General features: G+C 44.9%; 1 protein-coding gene across 1 annotated transcript in view; it reads left to right on the top strand.

The window, feature by feature from the left end:
* The first annotated feature begins 1873 nt into the window (after positions 1–1873).
* numb (NUMB endocytic adaptor protein) overlaps positions 1874–25873 on the top strand; it is a 94952-nt gene continuing 70952 nt past the window's right edge. Inside the window, exon 1 of the mRNA XM_065025951.1 lies at positions 1874–2109. The gene's annotated coding sequence lies outside the window, so the exon portion shown is untranslated. The remainder of the gene's footprint in view (positions 2110–25873) is intronic.

Genomic DNA, 25873 nt, shown 5'->3' with positions numbered 1-25873 from the left:
TTTTCAACCAGTTTTGCTCACTGGGAAAGAGTTGTTGTTGGCCCTTTCTGCTAAGTAGAATGGTGAACTTGGTAAAAAAACATGTAAATGAAGTGGTTTTCAGAGTGAAACGCTGTTAAAATGTCAGATTATATTGAATAGGACTGTGTCTGAATGGGACAGTCAACGGAACCGGTTAGGGAAAGAATGAACGGCTGAATGGACAGGAAGTGAACTCTGGCTAGGTTCAATCTGACTTTGTTGACATTGTTCTTAACCTATTTATCCAGGTGTTCATTGACCACCATGATGAGATAGTGATGAGATAGGAATGGCACCCTATTCCCTATGTAGTGCACTACTTTCATCCAGGAATGGCACCCTATTCCCTATGTAGTGCACTACTTTCAACCAAGAGTGGCATTCCTATTCCCTACGTAGTGCACTACTTTCAACCAGGAATGGCACCCTATTCCCTACGTAGTGCACTACTTTTAACCTGATTCCTATGGGCCCTGGTCAAAAGAAGTGGGGGTCACAGGGCTCAGGCAAAAAGTAGTGACTCATTGCTGGCCTTCTGATTGGTGCAGAGTTACTGAGAGGAATATATGGCTTCATGGTTCTGTAATTCATCCCTGTGTCACCACTACAGAATGAAGTGTTCATTCTAATGAATCGTGAAGGATAAACTCACCTTACGACATATGTTTACACAGGATAAGGACCCACCTGGCCATCATGAGTCGTTCTATGCAGGTTAAGGACCCACCTGACCATCATGAGTCGTTCTACGCAGGATAAGGACCCACCTGACCATCATGAGTCGTTCTATGCAGGATAAGGACCCACCTGACCATCATGAGTCGGTCTATGCAGGATAAGGACCCACCTGACCATCATGAGTCGTTCTATGCAGGATAAGGACCCACCTGACCATCATGAGTCGGTCTGTGCAGGTTAAGGACCCACCTGGTCATCATGAGTCGTTCTATGCAGGATAAGGACCCACCTGACCATCATGAGTCGTTCTATGCAGGATAAGGACACATCTGACCATCATGAGTCGGTCTGTGCAGGTTAAGGACCCACCTGGTCATCATGAGTCGGTCTGTGCAGGTTAAGGACCCACCTGACCATCATGAGTCGTTCTATGCAGGATAAGGACCCACCTGACCATCATGAGTCGGTCTATGCAGGATAAGGACCCACCTGACCATCATGAGTCGTTCTATGCAGGATAAGGACCCACCTGACCATCATGAGTCGTTCTATGCAGGATAAGGACCCACCTGACCATCATGAGTCGGTCCTGCTAAATGACTTAAATGTAAATGTAAATAAGGACCCACCTGACCATCATGAGTCGGTCTATGCAGGTTAAGGACCCACCTGACCATCATGAGTCGTTCTACACAGGATAAGGACCCACCTGACCATCATGAGTCATTCTATGCAGGATAAGGACCCACCTGACCATCATGAGTCGTTCTATGCAGGATAAGGACCCACCTGACCATCATGAGTCGGTCTATGGAGGTTAAGGACCCACCTGACCATCATGAGTCGGTCTTTGCAGGATAAGGACCCACTTGACCATCATGAGTCAGTCTATGCAGGTTAAGGACCCACCTGACCATCACGAGTCGGTCTTTTCAAATGAGCTCTATTCTATCAAAATAAATCTTATTGGAATCACATTTTTATAGACAGTGTGTTTTCCAAATTGCACACCATACACCACAAAAGTAACCGGTTGTAAAGCCCCGCCCCGTTCATCTGTCTATCACTTCGATTTTTTCTCTCCAATCGAACACCTTCAATTTCACCTTTTATACTTGCAGACATTGACCAATGGATTAGGACGGGGAGGGACGTCCGTTGCTATGGGCGAGTGGACTGGCAGGTGAAACTGGACTGTGAACAGCAGGAGGAACAGGAGGAACAGCAGCAGGAGGAGGAGTAACAGCAGCAGGAGGAACAGCAGTAGCAGGAGTAACAGCAGCAGGAGGAGAAGGAGGAGGAGGAGGAGGAGGATAGAGTTCATTTCCAACACTTCTCTGGGAATTTAAATCGTCCCAAGTTCGAGAGATTTGAAATTGACTGACTTTTGGATCGGGGCCCTGATCACAGGTAAGGAGAGAGAGACAAATGAGGGATTTTGAAATGATAGCTACTTATTAACGCTTTCGTCGGGTGCGCTTACTATGACAAATATGTTTTGACTGGGGTTCATTGCTCGTAACGCTAGCCAGCTATCCAGCAAATGCTAACTAGGTAACTAGCTAGCTGTGGTATTTAATTAACCGAATGTGCTACACGCTGACGGGTGAGTTATACTATTAACTAGCAGTCGGTCGAATTATATTTAATGTTGCTTTTACCAGCTAATAAGGCCAATTTAACGTCCTGTGGAAAAGTGTTATAACGACTCTAGAAGCTAGCTAGCTAACGTCTGCTAACTAGCGGTAAGCGTTAACTAGTTAGCCAGGTAACGTCAACGCTTAACTAGCTAGCCAGGTAAGCGTTAACTAGCTACGGCTCGGTTCTAACCGACGTTATCGCCTTTTCTAACGACGTCGTTAGAAAAAAAACTTAGCTAGTTATCTGGCTACTGTCCCGAGTAACTAGCTAGGTAAGTGATGTTTTATACACAACGTTAGCTATCACTTGATGTTTTGAGGTAGTTAAAAAAAAAAGTGAAATGTATAACATAATATGGCCTCAAACCTTAACTACCGTAGAGATATTGTAACGTTAGTTCCCAAAGGAGTCTTGAATAACGTTCGTTAATAACTAGCTAACTCTGTTCTCAATTAGATCATTAACTCTACCTAAAGTAAGTTAGATAACCTGTCAGTTAACAGGGTTGAAGTATTATTATTTTTTTCTTCACGGTAATGGTTGGTGTTCTGCTTTTTAGTTGTTTTCAAATATGGACCTCTTATTAGACACTTCACTGACAATGTAGGTAGGAGTGTTTTCAAGCAGAGTCACCTGAATGGGTAGTTCAGCAGGTAGAGTCTGGGACCAGACATTGGTGTTCTCAAAATGCCATAGATTAAGTGTTTGACAGCAAAAAAAAGTGGATTCTAAGCATAATGGATGGTGCCAACCTGTATGGTAACTGACATTAAAAGACCTGGTCAACCTGTATGGTAACTGACATTAAAAGACCTGGTCAACCTGTATGGTAACTGACATTAAGACCTGCGACTGGTCAACCTGTATGGTAACTGACATTAAGACCTGCGACTGGTCAACCTGTATGGTAACTGACATTAAGACCTGGTCAACCTGTATGGTAACTGACATTAAGACCTGGTCAACCTGTCTGGTAACTGACATTAAGACCTGGTCAACCTGTCTGGTAACTGACATTAAGACCTGGTCAACCTGTATGGTAACTGACATTAAGACCTGGTCAACCTGTATGGTAACTGACATTAAGACCTGGTCAACCTGTATGGTAACTGACATTAAGACCTGGTCAACCTGTATGGTAACTGACATTAAGACCTGGTCAACCTGTATGGTAACTGACATTAAGACCTGGTCAACCTGTATGGTAACTGACATTAAGACCTGGTCAACCTGTATGGTAACTGACATTAAGACCTGGTCAACCTGTATGGTAACTGACATTAAGACCTGGTCAACCTGTATGGTAACTGACATTAAGACCTGGTCAACCTGTATGGTAACTGACATTAAAAGACCTGGTCAACCTGTATGGTAACTGACATTAAGACCTGGTCAACCTGTATGGTAACTGACATTAAGACCTGGTCAACCTGTATGGTAACTGACATTAAAAGACCTGGTCAACCTGTATGGTAACTGACATTAAGACCTGGTCAACCTGTATGGTAACTGACATTAAGACCTGGTCAACCTGTATGGTAACTGACATTAAGACCTGGTCAACCTGTATGGTAACTGACATTAAGACCTGGTCAACCTGTATGGTAACTGACATTAAGACCTGGTCAACCTGTATGGTAACTGACATTAAGACCTGGTCAACCTGTATGGTAACTGACATTAAGACCTGGTCAACCTGTATGGTAACTGACATTAAAAGACCTGGTCAACCTGTATGGTAACTGACATTAAAAGACCTGGTCAACCTGTATGGTAACTGACATTAAAAGACCTGGTCAACCTGTATGGTAACTGACATTAAGACCTGGTCAACCTGTATGGTAACTGACATTAAGACCTGGTCAACCTGTATGGTAACTGACATTAAGACCTGGTCAACCTGTATGGTAACTGACATTAAGACCTGGTCAACCTGTATGGTAACTGACATTAAGACCTGGTCAACCTGTATGGTAACTGACATTAAGACCTGCGACTGGTCAACCTGTATGGTAACTGACATTAAGACCTGCGACTGGTCAACCTGTATGGTAACTGACATTAAGACCTGCGACTGGTCAACCTGTATGGTAACTGACATTAAGACCTGCGACTGGTCAACCTGTATGGTAACTGACATTAAGACCTGCGACTGGTCAACCTGTATGGTAACTGACATTAAGACCTGGTCAACCTGTATGGTAACTGACATTAAGACCTGGTCAACCTGTATGGTAACTGACATTAAGACCTGCGACTGGTCAACCTGTATGGTAACTGACATTAAGACCTGGTCAACCTGTATGGTAACTGACATTAAGACCTGGTCAACCTGTATGGTAACTGACATTAAGACCTGGTCAACCTGTATGGTAACTGACATTAAGACCTGGTCAACCTGTATGGTAACTGACATTAAGACCTGGTCAACCTGTATGGTAACTGACATTAAGACCTGGTCAACCTGTATGGTAACTGACATTAAGACCTGGTCAACCTGTATGGTAACTGACATTAAGACCTGGTCAACCTGTATGGTAACTGACATTAAGACCTGGTCAACCTGTATGGTAACTGACATTAAGACCTGGTCAACCTGTATGGTAACTGACATTAAGACCTGGTCAACCTGTATGGTAACTGACATTAAGACCTGGTCAACCTGTATGGTAACTGACATTAAGACCTGGTCAACCTGTATGGTAACTGACATTAAAAGACCTGGTCAACCTGTATGGTAACTGACATTAAGACCTGCGACTGGTCAACCTGTATGGTAACTGACATTAAGACCTGCGACTGGTCAACCTGTATGGTAACTGACATTAAGACCTGCGACTGGTCAACCTGTATGGTAACTGACATTAAGACCTGCGACTGGTCAACCTGTATGGTAACTGACATTAAGACCTGGTCAACCTGTATGGTAACTGACATTAAAAGACCTGGTCAACCTGTATGGTAACTGACATTAAGACCTGCGACTGGTCAACCTGTATGGTAACTGACATTAAGACCTGCGACTGGTCAACCTGTATGGTAACTGACATTAAGACCTGCGACTGGTCAACCTGTATGGTAACTGACATTAAGACCTGGTCAACCTGTATGGTAACTGACATTAAGACCTGCGACTGGTCAACCTGTATGGTAACTGACATTAAGACCTGGTCAACCTGTATGGTAACTGACATTAAGACCTGGTCAACCTGTATGGTAACTGACATTAAGACCTGCGACTGGTCAACCTGTATGGTAACTGACATTAAGACCTGGTCAACCTGTATGGTAACTGACATTAAAAGACCTGGTCAACCTGTATGGTAACTGACATTAAAAGACCTGGTCAACCTGTATGGTAACTGACATTAAGACCTGGTCAACCTGTATGGTAACTGACATTAAGACCTGGTCAACCTGTATGGTAACTGACATTAAAAGACCTGGTCAACCTGTATGGTAACTGACATTAAAAGACCTGGTCAACCTGTATGGTAACTGACATTAAGACCTGGTCAACCTGTATGGTAACTGACATTAAGACCTGGTCAACCTGTCTGGTAACTGACATTAAGACCTGGTCAACCTGTATGGTAACTGACATTAAGACCTGGTCAACCTGTATGGTAACTGACATTAAGACCTGGTCAACCTGTATGGTAACTGACATTAAGACCTGGTCAACCTGTATGGTAACTGACATTAAGACCTGGTCAACCTGTATGGTAACTGACATTAAGACCTGGTCAACCTGTATGGTAACTGACATTAAGACCTGGTCAACCTGTATGGTAACTGACATTAAGACCTGCGACTGGTCAACCTGTATGGTAACTGACATTAAGACCTGCGACTGGTCAACCTGTATGGTAACTGACATTAAAAGACCTGGTCAACCTGTATGGTAACTGACATTAAGACCTGGTCAACCTGTATGGTAACTGACATTAAGACCTGGTCAACCTGTATGGTACCTGCTCACAGATCACTGCACGTGCCTCATCTGTAAATAGCCCATCCCACTACCTCATCCCCATACTGTTATTTATTTAGCTGATTTGCACCCCCAGTATCTCTACTTGCACAAGCATCTTCTGCACATCTACTATTCCAGTGTTTAATTGCTATATTGTAAATATCTCGCCACTATGGCCTATTTATTGCCTTACCTCCCTTATCCTACCTCATTTGCACACATTGTATATAGTCAATAATACAATAGAAAAAGTCTGTTTGTTTATTCCATGTGTAACTCTGTTGTTGTTTGTAGCACTGCTTTTGCTTTATCTTGGCCAGGTCGAGTTGTAAATGAGAACTTGTTCTCAACTTGCCTACCCGGTTAAATACAATAAAAACTGATAGTAAGTTCTTAAGACCTGCGACTAGCCGCTGCCCCACGGAGATTTGATGAATATTGAGGAAAAAACAAATATATGAATCTCAAACGCTGCTTTTCATTGCTGACCTGCAGATGTCACTAATGGACATTGTGTTAAAAGATCAGAGTAATTAATTGTTTTTTAGCACAATGTGGTGAATGCCCCAGAGGCTTCAGAAAGCCTCGGTTTCCCATCACTAACAGTGTCGGAGTTGTGCACAATATGGTCTTGCCTGCAACTCACGTCCTCTGGGCAAGACCAGGGAAGAACCCATCCCCTCTTCTATTGGCTCCTAGCCGATAGGAGAACTAACATGCTGACTACACCGCTCGCGTGCACTGCAGAATAAATGTAGACATGCATGTTATTCAATTATTGCACCCACACTGCTCGCGAGCGTCTGCATTGTCAAGGGCTAAAATAGAAGTCAGTTCTATTTCTGAAGCAGGTCGCGCTGTAAGTCCTGCCTCTCCCATCTTCTCATTGGTTTATAGAAGCAGATACCCACGTACCATCTCCTCATTGGTTAATAGAAGCAGATACCCACGTGCCATCTCCTCATTGGGGCGGCAGGGTAGACTAGTAACTGAAAGGTTGCAAGTTCAATTCCCCGAGCTGACAAGGTACAAAACTGTCGTTCTGGCCCTGAACAAGGCAGTTAACCCACTGTTCCTAGGCCGTCATTGAAAATAATAATTTGTTCTTAACTGACTTGCCTAGTTAAATAAAGGTAAAAAAATATATATATATACCCACCTGCGTGACTGAAAGACGAACGGGGGTCATTGGTGGTTATACAACTTTATGAAAATCACTATATAAATCCTAAGAAGAAAAAGCCCTGGAAGGTGGAGAGATGACTAGAAATTATTTGGTTGACCGTTTTAAGGGGTGGATTAATTGTCAGAGTAGAGGAGTGGAGTGCATTTCAGGTAAAAGAACAACTCTACGTTTATATCCCAGGACAAATTAGCTAGAAATAGCAAGCTAGCTTAATAGGACAAATTAGCTAGAAACAGCAAGCTAGCTAACTAGGACAAATTACCTAGAAACAGCAAGCTAGCTAACTAGGACAAATTACCTAGAAACAGCAAGCTAGCTAACTAGGACAAATTAGCTAGCAACTGCAAGTTAGCTGAATAGGACAAATTAGCTAGCAACTGCAAGCTAGCTGAATAGGACAAATTAGCTAGCAACTGCAAGCTAGCTGAATAGGACAAATTAGCTAGCAACTGCAAGCTAGCTGAATAGGACAAATTAGCTAGCAACTGCAAGCTAGCTGAATAGGACAAATGTGCTAGCAACAGCAAGCTAAATTCCCATAAATGTTTAATGCTTTTCGACCTGTCCCCAAATGAATATCATTGGTTCAGAGTTTGTTTTGATATTTTAACCTGCGTGTCTTGATCGCGTTTGGTGTGGGGGGGGACAAAATCAATTTGCGCATGATTGCGGGTGGCCTGGTTTGGGTACGGTGTAGCGGGTTAGGAGAACCAACGTAGTGGGTTAGGAGAATGACATTTAAGGTTAGGAAATGGGTTAAGCTTAGCTAAAAATCCGACAAGGAAGTAGTCAAGAGAAGAGGTGGTAGGGTTTCCCTGGACTCTTCTTCACTGGTTTTGGACAGGATGTGGGTCACAGTCACTTCTTCTCGGCGGGCAGGGAGTGAAACTAAACACTTGGCCGACATGCGTAATATCCCATTTTAATCATCGTCAGATTGTGTGTCACGATCCCAACAGCCCCTGTTCCCTTGACTCTTCAAATCCGTCCTCGTTGAGATTCTCAGTGTTATTCACGTCAAATACAATAGCGAGGAATGTGATTAGACTGACACACACAGCCACTTTATCCACCTCCTGACTCCCTTTCCTCCTTTCTGGAAACATTTCCCACAGAGATTAGGTTATGGGATGGTGTCTGAATAACTGTCAACAATTATTATGGAGTCTTTCTAGAACCCATCATGGCTGTTTCCTATTCTTCTGCTATGAAGTGATTTCAACAATCACTCCCAGCAGATTAATTCAAGGTGATTTTTCTGTGAATGCAGTTTGATTGCCCACTAGTAAAACGAACATGAGCTGTTGATTGGTTTGTGTGTTTCCATTAGGGGAAGGAAATGACCAAAACAAATGTGTTGTCATTAGTATCCTCTAACCATGACTCCTATTGATTGGTTGGTTAGTCTGTTGTCATTAGTATCCTCTAACCATGACTCCTATTGATTGGTTGATTAGTCTGTTGTCATTAGTATCCTCTAACCTCATGACTCCTATTGATTGATTGGTTGGTTTATGTTGTCATTAGTACCCTCTAACCTCATGACTCCTATTGATTGATTGGTTGGTTTATGTTGTCATTAGTACCCTCTAACCTCATGACTCCTATTGATTGGTTGGTTTCTGTTGTCATTAGTACCCTCTAACCTCATGACGCCTATTGATTGATTGATTAGTCTGTTGTCATTAGTACCCTCTAACCTCATGACGCCTATTGATTGATTGATTAGTCTGTTGTCATTAGTATCCTCTAACCTCATGACTCCTATTGATTGGTTGGTTTCTGTTGTCATTAGTACCCTCTAACCTCATGACTCCTATTGATTGATTGGTTGGTTTCTGTTGTCATTAGTACCCTCTAACCTCATGACGCCTATTGATTGGTTGGTTAGTCTGTTGTCATTAGTATCCTCTAACCACATGACTCCTATTGATTGATTGGTTGGTTTCTGTTGTCATTAGTACCCTCTAACCTCATGACTCCTATTGATTGGTTGGTTAGTCTGTTGTCATTAGTACCCTCTAACCTCATGACTCCTATTGATTGATTGGTTGGTTAGTCTGTTGTCATTAGTATCCTCTAACCTCATGACTCCTATTGATTGATTGGTTGGTTAGTCTGTTGTCATTAGTACCCTCTAACCTCATGACTCCTATTGATTGGTTGGTTAGTCTGTTGTCATTAGTACCCTCTAACCTCATGACTCCTATTGATTGGTTGGTTAGTCTGTTGTCATTAGTACCCTCTAACCTCATGACTCCTATTGATTGATTGATTAGGTTTTCATTAGTACCCTCTAACCTCGTGACTCCTATTGATTGATTGGTTGGTTTCTGTTGTCATTAGTACCCTCTAACCTCATGACTCCTATTGATTGGTTGGTTTCTGTTGTCATTAGTATCCTCTAACCTCATGACTCCTATTGATTGATTGGTTGGTTTCTGTTGTCATTAGTACCCTCTAACCTCATGACTCCTATTGATTGGTTGGTTTCTGTTGTCATTAGTATCCTCTAACCTCATGACTCCTATTGATTGATTAGTCTGTTGTCATTAGTACCCTCTAACCTCGTGACTCCTATTGATTGATTAGTCTGTTGTCATTAGTACCCTCTAACCACATGACGCCTATTGATTGGTTGGTTAGTCTGTTGTCATTAGTACCCTCTAACCACATGACTCCTATTGATTGATTGGTTAGTCTGTTGTCATTAGTACCCTCTAACCTCATGACTCCTATTGATTGATTGGTTGGTCTGTTGTCATTAGTATCCTCTAACCTCATGACTCCTATTGATTGGTTGGTTTCTGTTGTCATTAGTACCCTCTAACCTCATGACTCCTATTGATTGGTTGGTTAGTCTGTTGTCATTAGTATCCTCTAACCTCATGACTCCTATTGATTGGTTGGTTTCTGTTGTCATTAGTACCCTCTAACCTCATGACTCCTATTGATTGATTAGTCTGTTGTCATTAGTATCCTCTAACCTCGTGACTCCTATTGATTGATTGGTTGGTTAGTCTGTTGTCATTAGTATCCTCTAACCTCGTGACTCCTATTGATTGATTGGTTGGTTAGTCTGTTGTCATTAGTACCCTCTAACCACATGACTCCTATTGATTGATTGATTAGTCTGTTGTCATTAGTATCCTCTAACCTCATGACTCCTATTGATTGATTGGTTGGTTAGTCTGTTGTCATTAGTACCCTCTAACCTCATGACTCCTATTGATTGGTTGATTAGTCTGTTGTCATTAGTATCCTCTAACCTCATGACTCCTATTGATTGGTTGATTAGTCTGTTGTCATTAGTACCCTCTAACCACATGACTCCTATTGATTGGTTAGTCTGTTGTCATTAGTACCCTCTAACCTCATGACTCCTATTGATTGGTTGGTTTCTGTTGTCATTAGTACCCTCTAACCTCATGACTCCTATTGATTGATTGGTTGGTTAGTCTGTTGTCATTAGTACCCTCTAACCTCATGACTCCTATTGATTGATTGGTTGGTTAGTCTGTTGTCATTAGTAACCTCAACCTCATGACTCCTATTGATTGGTTGATTAGTCTGTTGTCATTAGTACCCTCTAACCTCATGACTCCTATTGATTGATTGGTCTGTTGTCATTAGTACCCTCTAACCTCATGACTCCTATTGATTGGTTAGTCTGTTGTCATTAGTACCCTCTAACCTCATGACTCCTATTGGTTGATTGGTTGGTTTCTGTTGTCATTAGTACCCTCTAACCTCATGACTCCTATTGGTTGATTGGTTGATTAGTCTGTTGTCATTAGTATCCTCTAACCTCATGACTCCTATTGATTGGTTGGTTAGTCTGTTGTCATTAGTATCCTCTAACCTCATGACGCCTATTGATTGATTGGTTGGTTTCTGTTGTCATTAGTATCCTCTAACCTCATGACTCCTATTGATTGATTGGTTGGTTTCTGTTGTCATTAGTACCCTCTAACCACATGACTCCTATTGATTGGTTGGTTTCTGTTGTCATTAGTACCCTCTAACCTCATGACTCCTATTGATTGATTGGTTGGTTAGTCTGTTGTCATTAGTACCCTCTAACCTCATGACTCCTATTGATTGATTGGTCTTTCATTAGTATCCTCTAACCTCATGACTCCTATTGATTGATTGGTCTGTTGTCATTAGTACCCTCTAACCTCATGACTCCTATTGATTGGTTAGTCTGTTGTCATTAGTACCCTCTAACCTCATGACTCCTATTGATTGATTGGTCTTTCATTAGTATCCTCTAACCTCATGACTCCTATTGATTGATTGGTCTGTTGTCATTAGTATCCTCTAACCACATGACTCCTATTGATTGGTTGGTTTCTGTTGTCATTAGTATCCTCTAACCACATGACTCCTATTGATTGATTGGTTAGTCTGTTGTCATTAGTATCCTCTAACCACATGACTCCTATTGATTGATTGGTTAGTCTGTTGTCATTAGTACCCTCTAACCTCATGACTCCTATTGATTGGTTAGTCTGTTGTCATTAGTACCCTCTAACCTCATGACTCCTATTGATTGATTGATTGGTTAGTCTGTTGTCATTAGTATCCTCTAACCTCATGACTCCTATTGATTGATTAGTCTGTTGTCATTAGTATCCTCTAACCACATGACTCCTATTGATTGATTGGTTAGTCTGTTGTCATTAGTATCCTCTAACCACATGACTCCTATTGATTGATTGGTTAGTCTGTTGTCATTAGTACCCTCTAACCTCATGACTCCTATTGATTGGTTAGTCTGTTGTCATTAGTACCCTCTAACCTCATGACTCCTATTGATTGATTGATTGGTTAGTCTGTTGTCATTAGTACCCTCTAACCTCATGACTCCTATTGATTGATTAGTCTGTTGTCATTAGTACCCTCTAACCACATGACGCCTATTGATTGATTGGTTGGTTTCTGTTGTCATTAGTATCCTCTAACCTCATGACTCCTATTGATTGATTGGTTGGTTTCTGTTGTCATTAGTATCCTCTAACCTCATGACTCCTATTGATTGATTGGTTGGTTTATGTTGTCATTAGTATCCTCTAACCTCATGACTCCTATAGATTGATTAGTCTGTTGTCATTAGTACCCTCTAACCTCGTGACTCCTATTGATTTTGCTGCTGAAATCATCCCGTTTGTTGTTGTTGTTGGTCAATATGATGTTCTCGTTAGCAGCAATGAGGCCCTCTGCTCTCTCCTGGCACTCCCTTTTTTGGCTGGGCTTTTTCAGAGCAACGACAAACTTGATATCACCGTCTTCATGCATGTTTGGAGCTCATATCTTTTCATCCTCCGGAGGATGACTGTGAAAATGCTTTGTATCAACAAAAAAAAACTTGGCTATGCCCGAGGAGCAAGAATGCCCGAGGAGCAAGAATGCCCGAGGAGCAAGAATGCCCGAGGAGCAAGAATGCCCGAGGAGCAAGAATGCCCGAGGAGCAAGAATGTCGGCCCGGTACTAAGTCTGTGACTGCGTCTCTACATAGTGAGCTACTTTTAACCAGGCCCTGGTGAAAAGTAGTGCACTAAATAGGGAATAGGGTGCTGGTCTATAGTAGTGTACTAAATAGGGTGCTGGTCTATAGTAGTGTACTAAATAGGGTGCTGGTCTATAGTAGTGTACTAAATAGGGTGCTGGTCTATAGTAGTGTACTAAATAGGGTGCTGGTCTATAGTAGTGTACTAAATAGGGAATAGGGTGCTGGTCTATGGTGTTCTGCTGTTCTGATTGGTTCACTCAGTCCGTGACCTGGTAAACCGATTCGTCCTGCTGGTGTTCTGCTGTTCTGATTGGTTCACTCCAATCATTCAGTCCGTGACCTGGTAAACAGATTCGTCCTGCTGTTCTGCTGTTGTGGGACAAGATGATATTTTTCCATGTAAAATGTTCCATCCTAAAATTAGGAATGTGCGATGGCTTTGATTTCTTGTCCACCAGATGGAGAAGGTTTCGGGAATACATTAAAAATACAACGTTGCAGTAGAGACTCCTGACAACTGATATCAACACTTAGCGAAGGCAGGGTAGCCTAGTGGTTAGAGCGTTGGACTAGTAACCGAAAGGTTGCAAGATTGAATCCCCAAGCTGACAAGGTACAAATCTGTCGTTCTGCCCCTGAACAGGCAGTTAACCCACTGTTCCTAGGCCGTCATTGAAAATAAGAATTTGTTCTTAACTGACTTGCCTAGTTAAATAAAGGTTAAAAAAAAAAAACTTTAAAAAAAAATATATATATATATATATATATATATATATATATAAAGGATCCTGAACTACATTAGAAGTTTTAAGAAACATTGCATTGTGCCTTGACGTTCCGTTACCAACAGCTCACGTATCGTGACACACGGCTCGGGCGTGTCTGGTCTGTCTCTGTCTGAACAAATTCATGAAATTCACAATGACACTTTTTTTTCCCCCCCTTCTTCACCCAGACAATTGACAGGAGCCAAATTGTATTTATTGGCTTTTCAACAACCACAACAAAAAAATGGACAAAAGCCGGCTAATGGAAAACCCTTAGTGCTGACCCAGTTTTCAGCACAACTACCTCCATAATGGGTTTTCTGAAATCAAAGAACTAGTTTTGACGTTCTTCAGTTCCTGCTTTGCACAGGTTGCTGCGCTCATGTGTTACCATGGTGACACACTTATACTTGTCTGTTTTATGATGAGAATCATCATTCCCACAATTTTAGACTTCTCAAATCAAATATAATCAGTGTGTCATCACTCTGTCTCCAACTGGCTCAATAGACCTCTGAATCACATCATTTGGAAAGGGCTGTCTGTCCTATATTTCTATATTGACTAGAATTCAGCTCTCTCCACTGGGCTGTACTGTCTGGAGGGAGCAGGGCCCCTCCACTGGGCTGTACTGTCTGGAGGGAGCAGGGCCCCTCCCTCCGCTGGGCTGTACTGTCTGGAGGGAGCAGGGCCCCTCCCCTCCACTGGGCTGTACTGTCTGGAGGGAGCAGGGCCCCTCCCCTCCGCTGGGCTGCACTGTCTGGAGGGAGCAGGGCCCCTCCCCTCCGCTGGGCTGTACTGTCTGGAGGGAGCAGGGCCCCTCCCCTCCGCTGGGCTGTACTGTCTGGAGGGAGCAGGGCCCCTCCCCTCCGCTGGGCTGTACTGTCTGGAGGGAGCAGGGCCCCTCCCCTCCGCTGGGCTGTACTGTCTGGAGGGAGCAGGGCCCCTCCCCTCCGCTGGGCTGTACTGTCTGGAGGGAGCAGGGCCCCTCCGCTGGGCTGTCTGGAGGGAGCAGGGCCCCTCCGCTGGGCTGTCTGGAGGGAGCAGGGCCCTCTGCCTTATCAATTCTCTCCAAGCTCAAGGACTGATAGGGAGGAATTACTTGTGTGTGATTCGGTAACATTGTAGTTGGAGGAATGAATTGCAGGCTTGTACTTTACCCTGTGTAGGTCACAGAGGGACAAAGGTCGTCCCTGATACCTGACGTGATACCTGTCATAGCTGATACCTGATGTGTGTGTACCTGTCATAGCTGGTGTGTGTGTGTGTGTGTGTGTGTGTGTGTGTGTAGCTGTCATAGCTGATGTGTGTGTACCTGTCATAGCTGATGTGTGTGTACCTGTCATAGCTGATGTGTGTGTACCTGTCATAGCTGATACCATGTGTGTGTGTGTGTGTGTACGTACATACCTGTCATAGCTGGTGTGTGTGTGTGTGTGTGTGTGTACCTGTCATAGCTGGTGTGTGTGTACCTGTCATAGCTGATACCTGTTGTGTGTGTGTGTACCTGTCATAGCTGGTGTGTGTGTGTGTACCTGTCATAGCTGGTGTGTGTGTACCTGTCATAGCTGATACCTGTTGTGTGTGTGTGTGTGTGTGTACCTGTCATAGCTGATGTGTGTGTGTGTGTGTGTGTGTGTGTGGATCTGTCATAGCTGGTGTGTGTGTGTACCTGTCATAGCTGGTGTGTGTGTGTGTGTGTGATCTGTCATAGCTGGTGTGTGTGTGTACCTGTCATAGCTGATATCCGTTGTGTGTGTTTGCCTGTCATAGGCTAAACAGAACCACCTGTGTGTTGTCTGGTCCTGGTGGTGCCTGGGTTCTGCTGCAGTCACCACCACGAGCCTGCACCTTGCCGTGGCTCTTGTTCCCTGGTAATGGCAGCGGTTGCTGGGTGACTTGGTGATGAGAGCATTTTGACCCAGTGTTCAGAATGATGCCCAGATATATGGAGAGACCTTGGTGTTCTCTCCAGCACACACACACACACACACACACACACACACACACACACACACACACAGGATATCAGCTATGACAGGCACACACACACACACACACCGGATATCAGCTATGACAGGCACACACACACACCGGATATCAGCTATGACAGACACACACACACACACACACACCAGCTATGACAGACACACACACACACACCAGCTATGACAGGCACACACACACACACACACACCAGCTATGACAGGCACACACACACACACCAGCTATGACAGGCACACACACACACACACACACCAGCTATGACAGGCACACACACACACACACACACCAGCTATGACAGGCACACACACACACACACACACCAGCTATGACAGGCACACACACACACACACACACACACACACACACACCGGATATCAGCTATGACAGGCACACACACACACACACACACCGGATATCAGCTATGACAGGCACACACACACACACACACACACACCAGCTATGACAGGTACACACACACACACACCAGCTATGACAGGCACACACACACACACCAGCTATGACAGGCACACACACACACACACACACCAGCTATGACAGGCACACACACACACACACACCAGCTATGACAGGCACACACACACACACACACACACACACACCGGATATCAGCTATGACAGGCACACACACACACACACACACCGGATATCAGCTATGACAGGCACACACACACACACACACACACACCAGCTATGACAGGTACACACACACACACCAGGGTTTCCATTAGGAAAATGTGGCACCGGACATTTTGACCGACATGCGGCCAATAAAACCTCTTTGTGCAGGAAATGTCCTTTTATCAGCTATTTTTAAAGAGGTGCTGAGGAGACAGGAATTCTGGGCTCAGCATGATTTAGAAATTCTGATTTAGCAATTTCTCTCTCTGGCCCACCATCCTAACAGGCAGGCCAAGTGTGTGTGTGAGAGTGAGAGCCAGGTCACAGGCAGGCTGGAGGTAGCATGACTGTTGTCCCAGCAGGAAGTTCCTGTTGTACTCTGTTATCTTATCACGCCTGCTGCTAAACACACACACACACACACTCACACTACTTACTGTCATTACTTGTTTCCCCTAGAACAGCCATTCCCAAACTGGGGTATACCACCTGCCTGGCCCAGTTCCTGGTATATGTCCGTTACGTTTATGGGGGGTCAATTAAGGAAGACATCCTCTTCCGCAAACCACTGGAAACCAGGAGGTGCACTGCAGCATCCGCCTAGAGGCTCTTGCTGCCAAGGGAATGACTGACAGCTTGAAAGATGTTTTGGACATTGCAGTGAAAATTATTAACTTTAACTTCTTGACGCAACCCATCTCGTTAGCGGGATAATTTATCAACAACCGTGGAATTGCAGAGCGCACATTCAAATAATATTACTAAAAATATTTATATTCATGAAATCACAAGTGCAATATAGCAAAACACAGTTTATATTTTTTGTTAATCCGCCTGTCGTGTCAGATTATGAAAATATGCTTTACATCGAAAGCAATCCAAGTGTTTGTAAGTTTATCGATAACTAGACAAAACATTATGAACACCTAGCATCAAGGTAGCTTGGTCCCGAAAATCAGCAAAGCAATAAAAATGAATCGCTTACCTTTTGATCTTCGGATGTTTTCACTCACGAGACTCCCAGTTAGACAACAAATGTTCCTTTTGTTCCATAAAGATTATTTTTATATCCAAAATTACCTCCGTTTGTTTGTCGCGTTATGTTCAGAAATCCACAGGCTCGAGCGGTCACGACATCGCAGACACATTCCAAATAATATCCGTAATGTCCACGGAACCAGAAACATGTCAAACGTTTTTTATAATCAATCCTCAAGGTTGTTTCTAAAATATATAATCGATAATATATCAACCTACAGTCTCTTTTTCAGTGGGAGAGTCGATGGCTGTCTCACTGTGTTGTGCAAGCAAAACTCATGCGAACACTCCGCTATCCACTGACTCGATGTGATCTTTCTCGCTCATTTTTCAAAATAAAAGCCTGAAACTATGTCTGAAGACTGTTGACACCGTGAGGAAGCGATAGGAAAAGGAATCTGGTTGATATCCCTTTAAATGGAGCGAAGGCAGGCTATGGAACAACATGGAGCTTTCAAAATAAAAGCCTGAAACTATGTCTGAAGACTGTTGACACCGTGAGGAAGCGATAGGAAAAGGAATCTGGTTGATATCCCTTTAAATGGAGCGAAGGCAGGCTATGGAACAACATGGAGCTTTCAAAATAGAAGCCACTTCCTGGTTTGATTTTCCTCTGGGTTTTTTTTGCAGGTTTTCGCCTGCAATATCAGTTATGTTATACTCAGAGAATATTTTGACAGTTTTGGAAATTTTAGTGTTTTCTATCCTAATCTGTCAATTATATGCATATTCTAGCATCTGGTCCTGAGAAATAGGCTGTTTACTTTATTTTTCCAAACATAAAAATAGTGCCCCGTAGTGCCCCCTAGCTGAGAGGTGAAAGCAAGGCCCCTGAACTTATGTATTTTCTGCACTATGCAATGATATGGGCAGCGACCATGTAACGCTTTTACAACATACCAACAACATGAGCTGGTTATCATGGGGCGGCAGCGTAGCCTAGTGGTTAGAGCGTTGGACTAGTAACCGGAAGGTTGCGAGTTCAAACCCCCGAGCTGACAAATCTGTTGTTCTGCCCCTGAACAGGCAGTTAACCCACTGTTCCTAGGTCGTCATTGAAAATAAGAATGTGTTCTTAATTGACTTGCCTGGTTAAATAAAGGTAAAATAAAAAAAATAAAAAAAAGTATTGACACGTTTTTTTTAAATCGAGAGAAGAGCTTAAAGTTTTCTTTACTGACCATCATTTTCACTTGTCTGATCGCTTGGATGATGACGAGTTTCTCACACGACTGGCCTATCTGGGTGATTGTTTTTTCTAGCCTGAATAATCTGAATCTAGGATTACAGGGACTATATTGAACTATATTCAATGTGCGGGACAAAATTGAGGCTATGATGAAGAAGTTGGAGCTCTTCTCTGTCTGCATTAACAAGGACAACACACCAGTCTTTTTGTGTGTGTGCAAATGAACTCAAGCTTACCGACAAATGTGATATAGCGTGGATTCGTTATCCCTTTCATGACCTGCCTCCAGTCCACTTACTGATATCTGAACAACATCGAAAATTACAACAAGCGGTTCTGTGTAAATTGAATTGAATCAGAAGCCACTGCCAGATTTCTGGATTGGGCTGCACTCAAGAGTTTCTTGCCTTGGCAAATCGCGCCGTTATGATGCCCTTTGCAACCCTGTGCCTATGTGAGAGTGGTTTTACGGCCCTCACTAGCCTGAACACTAAATACAGGCACACACTGTGTGTGGAAAATAATTTAAGACTGACAACCCTCTCCAATACAACTCAACATTATAGAGTTATATGCATCCTTTCAAACACACCCTTCTCATTAACCTGTGGTGAGTTATTCACCATTTTTGATGAACAAATAAGGTTTTATATGTAAGATGGTTAAATAAAGAGCAACATTATTATTATTATATTATTATTTGTGGCCTGGTCCTATGAGCTCTTTGTCACTTCCCATGAACCGGGTTGTGACAAAAAATGATGGCAAAAATTATATCCAAAAACAACATTGTATATTTTTTTATAGTGAAATGAGACACAAAAACAGAACTTGAGCGTGTATAACTATTTCCCCCCCAAAGTCAATACTTTGTAGAGCCACCTTTTGCAGCAATTACAGCTGCTAGTCTCTTGGGGTATGTCTCTATAAGCTTGGCATATCTAGCCACTGGGCTTTTGCCCATTCTTCAAGGCAAAACTGCTCCAGCTCCTTCATGTTGGATGGGTTCTGCTGGTGTACTGCAATCTTTAAGTCATACCACAGATTATCAATTGGATTGAGGTCTCACTCTGCCTCTGACCCTTGTGTCACCCTGACCTGTGTCTCCTGGTAATTGTAGTTCCCACCTTGACCCTTGTGTCACTCTGCCCCGTGTCCCCTGGTAATTGTAGTTCCCACCTTGACCCTTGTCTCACTCTGCCCCGTGTCCCCTGGTAATTGTAGTTCCCACCTTGACCCTTGTCTCACTCTGCCCCGTGTCCCCTGGTAATTGTAGTTCCCACCTTGACCCTTGTCTCACTCTGCCCCACGCCCCCTGGTAATTGTAGTTCCCACCTTGACCCTTGTCTCACTCTGCCCCGTGTCTCCTGGTAATTGTAGTTCCCACCTTGACCCTTGTCTCACTCTGCCCTGCGCCCCCTGGTAATTGTAGTTCCCACCTTGACCCTTGTCTCACTCTGCCCCGTGTCCCCTGGTAATTGTAGTTCCCACCTTGACCCTTGTCTCACTCTGCCCCACGCCCCCTGGTAATTGTAGTTCCCACCTTGACCCTTGTCTCACTCTGCCCCGTGTCTCCTGGTAATTGTAGTTCCCACCTTGACCCTTGTCTCACTCTGCCCTGCGCCCCCTGGTAATTGTAGTTCCCACCTTGACCCTTGTCTCACTCTGCCCCACGCCCCCTGGTAATTGTAGTTCCCACCTTGACCCTTGTCTCACTCTGCCCCGTGTCTCCTGGTAATTGTAGTTCCCACCTTGACCCTTGTCTCACTCTGCCCCGCGCCCCCTGGTAATTGTAGTTCCCACCTTGACCCTTGTCTCACTCTGCCCCGTGTCCCCTGGTAATTGTAGTTCCCACCTTGACCCTTGTCTCACTCTGCCCCGTGTCCCCTGGTAATTGTAGTTCCCACCTTGACCCTTGTCTCACTCTGCCCCGTGTCTCCTGGTAATTGTAGTTCCCACCTTGACCCTTGTCTCACTCTGCCCCGCGTCCCCTGGTGATTGTAGTTCCCACCTTGACCCTTGTCTCACTCTGCCCCGCGCCCCCTGGTAATTGTAGTTCCCACCTTGACCCTTGTCTCACTCTGCCCCGCGCCCCCTGGTAATTGTAGTTCCCACCTTGACCCTTGTCTCACTCTGCCCCGCGTCCCCTGGTAATTGTAGTTCCCACCTTGACCCTTGTCTCACTCTGCCCTGCGCCCCCTGGTAATTGTAGTTCCCACCTTGACCCTTGTCTCACTCTGCCCCGTGTCCCCTGGTAATTGTAGTTCCCACCTTGACCCTTGTCTCACTCTGCCCTGCGCCCCCTGGTAATTGTAGTTCCCACCTTGACCCTTGTCTCACTCTGCCCCGTGTCCCCTGGTAATTGTAGTTCCCACCTTGACCCTTGTCTCACTCTGCCCCGCGCCCCCTGGTGATTGTAGTTCCCACCTTGACCCTTGTCTCACTCTGCCCCGCGTCCCCTGGTGATTGTAGTTCCCACCTTGACCCTTGTCTCACTCTGCCCCGCGTCCCCTGGTGATTGTAGTTCCCACCTTGACCCTTGTCTCACTCTGCCCTGCGCCCCCTGGTGATTGTAGTTCCCACCTTGACCCTTGTCTCACTCTGCCCCGTGTCCCCTGGTAATTGTAGTTCCCACCTTGACCCTTGTCTCACTCTGCCCCGTGTCTCCCTGGTAATTGTAGTTCCCACTCTACCCTGCTGTGTGTAGTTAAGTTAGCCCATGTTTATGTAACACCTCTCTTCCTTTACGTAACCAGCCCAGCGCTGAGCATGCCTGGAAAATTGGATTACCGCGGTAACGACGTTTCTCATTCTTTCATGCGTGTCTCCTCTCCAGAGCTACTACTACCGAGCGGCCATGTTCCACCTTGACTTGGTGTTCTCTCTCTCTCTCTCTCTGTGTGTGTGTGACGTCACTGGGCCGTGGGTTACTATGTAGGCGTGATTTGTGGGTTTGATGCTGATACCGTGTTTTGTGTAACTGGGTTCTAAAGATGCGCTGTAATATGTTGGTTTGCTGGTTTTGTGTTGCAGTGCAAAAGACTGCAGTGTCCTGAGTCAGACACACGGACAGAATACTGTAGACGGTGCTAGCAACTAGCCAGGGAGTTCTGCAGAGTTGTTAAATGTTCTCTCTCTTGCCCGCTCTACTCTTCCCTAGGATCCTTCTGTAGGGTTTAATCAGTTTTACATTCCTGGGAGATTATTGAAATAGTACTGGGCTGGCTGGGTACAGGACATCTGCAGCAGTGCTATAGCTACTCTCTGCTCCCTCTCTCCCTTCCTCCCTCTTTCTCAGTCCTCTTCTCTTTTGTTCCCTCTGATCAGTGAAGTAGTGAAAGTTAATGTCTGTTTGTCAGTCAGTAAGGATGGTATGGTGTGAGAGCATGATCCAGTACTCTGTCTCTCTCTCTCGGTGTGTCTCGTGCCCTCTGTCTCTCTCTCGGTGTGTCTCGTGCCCTCTGTCTCGCTCTCTGTGTCTCGTGCCCTCTGTCTCGCACTCGGTGTGTCTCGTGCCCTCTGTCTCTCTCTCGGTGTGTCTCGTGCCCTCTGTCTCGCTCTCTCCACCCCCCCCCTTCTCTGTCCTGGTGGGAGCCCCAGTCTTAAAGACCCCTCAGTACTGGGCTTATTAAGAGGGGGGTGTCCTCATGACTGTAAACTCTCTGGGGCTGTGACAGCTCCTGCAGGGCTTGATTTGTGTACTGTACCAGGCTGTGCTGCCCTGTACACCACTGTACCAGGTGGTGCTGCCCTGTACACCACTGTACCAGGCGGTGCTGCCCTGTACACCACTGTACCAGGCGGTGCTGCGCTGTACTAGGCTGCAGAGAGAGTTAGCGGGAGTAGGAGCGAGTGAGTGAGAGAAAGTATGCAAGCTGTTACCAGTCAATAACGTGGCCTAGTGTTTGGATAAGACCGGTGGTAACATTACAAGATGTCCAGGGTTCAGAGGTCATGGGTTTGTTGTGGCAGAGAAGCTGTGTTTACTTTTCCTCCCCTCTTCATGGCTTTTTCTGCAGTGACAGGCGCCTGCCTACACTCTGCAGTGAGCTGAGACATGATATGACCTAAATAAACAAGTGTGGAGAGGGAGCACGGGGGAGGGAGGGGGGAGCGGGCGGAGCGATCCCAATGCTCTAACCACTAGGCTACCTGCCGAAATTGAGCACAGGTGCATCCTGTTTCCACTGATCATCCTTGAGATGTTTCTACAACTTGATTGGAGTCGACCTGTGGTAAATTAATTTGATTGGACATGATTTGCAAAGGCACACACCTGTCTATATAAGATCCCACCGTTGGCAGTGCATGTCAGACCATTATGTTTTTCAAATTTGCAAAAATGTCTAAAAACATATTTTTGCTTAGTTATTATGGGGTGTTGTGTGTAGATTTGATGAGGGGGTACGATTTAATCACATTTTTAAAAGGCTGTAACATAACAAAATGTGGCAAAAGTCGAGGGGTCTGAAAACTTTCCAAAAGCTCTGTACATACATTAATTTATTCACATACAACAACAAACAAAAACAGAAAAAAAACCCCTGAACATACAGTTTCCTAAACACAAGCCGAGCCACGACTTAAACCCAGGCTGATGGAAAATAGCCATTGCCCTCTAGTGCAGAACCTGACATTATCTGCTTCCAGAAACCCTGTTAAGAGGGTCTGTAAGTGATCACGTTTGCCGCGATTTCAGCCAGGTTTTTAACTAATAGCGAAATTCATACTTTAGAAGAACAGTAGAAAAAAACGCTAACAGGAAGCACAGGGGAAAACATGGCAGGGGAACAGGAAGCACAGGGGAAAACATGGCAGGGAAACAGGAAGCACAGGGAAAACATGGCAGGGAAACAGGAAGCACAGGGGAAAACATGGCAGGGAAACAGGAAGCACAGGGGAAAACATGGCAGGGAAACAGGAAGCACAGGGAAAACATGGCAGGGGAACAGGAAGCACAGGGGAAAACATGGCAGGGGAACAGGAAGCACAGGGGAAAACATGGCAGGGAAACAGGAAGCACAGGGAAAACATGGCAGGGAGACAGGAAGCACAGGGAAAACATGGCAGGGAGACAGGAAGCACAGGGGAAAACATGGCAGGGGAACAGGAAGCACAGGGGAAAACATGGCAGGGAAACAGGAAGCACAGGGAAAACATGGCAGGGAAACAGGAAGCACAGGGAAAACATGGCAGGGAGACAGGAAGCACAGGGAAAACATGGCAGGGAGACAGGAAGCACAGGGGAAAACATGGCAGGGGAACAGGAAGCACAGGGGAAAACATGGCAGGGAAACAGGAAGCACAGGGAAAACATGGCAGGGAGACAGGAAGCACAGGGGAAAACATGGCAGGGAGACAGGAAGCACAGGGGAAAACATGGCAGGGGAACAGGAAGCACAGGGAAAACATGGCAGGGGAACAGGAAGCACAGGGGAAAACATGGCAGGGAAAACATGGCAGGGAAACAGAACTCATCCAGAGATCTGACTACTGACAAAAAGACATCACATATCTGATGGCAAACATTTAGTAGTGAATTACATCCAAGAGTAACTTCATCACCTCATGTGCTGCACAACAGAGACTCTCCAATAGATACAGGACTCTATGGGCTCTCCTATAGATACAGGACTCTATGGGCTCTCCTATAGATACAGGACTCTATGGGCTCTCCTATAGATACAGAACTCTATGGGCTCTCCTATAGATACAGGACTCTATGGGCTCTCCTATAGATACAGGACTCTATGGGCTCTCCTATAGATACAGGACTCTATGGGCTCTCCTATAGATACAGGACTCTATGGGCTCTCCTATAGATACAGGACTCTATGGGCTCTCCTAGATACAGGACTCTATGGGCTCTCCTATAGATACAGGACTCTATGGGCTCTCCTATAGATACAGGACTCTATGGGCTCTCCTATAGATACAGGACTCTATGGGCTCTCCAATAGATACAGGACTCTATGGGCTCTCCTATAGATACAGGACTCTCCAACAGAACAGTTACACCAGCTCTGTCAGGAGGAATGGGCCAACCAAAATTCACCCAACTTATTGTGGAACGCTACCCAAAACGCTTGGCCCATGTTAAACAATTTAAAGGCAATGCTACCGAATACTAATTGAGTGTATGTAAACTTCTGACCCACTGGGAATGTGATGAAAGAACTAAAAGCTGAAATAAATAATTCTGACATTTCACATTCGTAACATAAAGTGGTGATCCTAACTGACCTAAAACAGGGATTTTTTTAAAATTGAATTGAATTGTGGAAAAACTGAGTTTAAATGTATTTGGCAAAGGTGTATGTAAACTTCCCACTTCCAACTGTATACACACGATACACCGCCCAAGCCTTACGCACAGCCTCCACAAAGTGCAAGCAGGTATTATAAAAATACTATTTGTTTTTGATAATTCAATTATCAGTTAACTATTACATTAATTCAGGGTTTCGTTCATTATACCAAACTCGAGCCATATCAAATGTATTAATATAGCCCTTTGTACATTAGCTGATATCTCAAAGTGCTGTACAGAAACCCAGCCTAAAACCCCAAACAGCAAGCAATGCAGGTGTAGAAGCACGGTGGCTAGGAAAAACTCCTTAGAAAGGCCAGAACCTAGGAAGAAACCTAGAGAGGAACCAGGCTATGAGGGGTGGGCCAGTCCTCTTCTGGCTGTGCTGGGTAGAGAGGAACCAGGCTTCGAGGGGTGGCCAGTCCTCTTCTGGCTGTGCTGGGTAGAGAGGAACCAGGCTATGAGGGGTGACCAGTCCTCTTCTGGCTGTGCTGGGTAGAGAGGAACCAGGCTATGAGGGGTGACCAGTCCTCTTCTGGCTGTGCTGGGTAGAGAGGAACCAGGCTATGAGGGGTGGCCAGTCCTCTTCTGGCTGTGCCGGGTGGAGATTATAAACCTAGAGAGGAACCAGGCTATGAGGGGTGGCCAGTCCTCTTCTGGCTGTGCCGGGTGGAGATTATAAACCTAGAGAGGAACCAGGCTATGAGTGGTGGCCAGTCCTCTTCTGGCTGTGCCGGGTGGAGATTATAAACCTAGAGAGGAACCAGGCTATGAGGGGTGGCCAGTCCTCTTCTGGCTGTGCCGGGTGGAGATTATAAACCTAGAGAGGAACCAGGCTATGAGGGGTGGCCAGTCCTCTTCTGGCTGTGCCGGGTGGAGATTATAAACCTAGAGAGGAACCAGGCT

Source organism: Oncorhynchus nerka, linkage group LG12, assembly GCF_034236695.1.
Source record: "Oncorhynchus nerka isolate Pitt River linkage group LG12, Oner_Uvic_2.0, whole genome shotgun sequence".
Classification (NCBI taxonomy): domain Eukaryota; kingdom Metazoa; phylum Chordata; class Actinopteri; order Salmoniformes; family Salmonidae; genus Oncorhynchus; species Oncorhynchus nerka.
The sequence above is the reverse complement of the archived record's forward strand: the minus strand, read 5'-3'. Positions and strand labels throughout refer to the sequence as shown.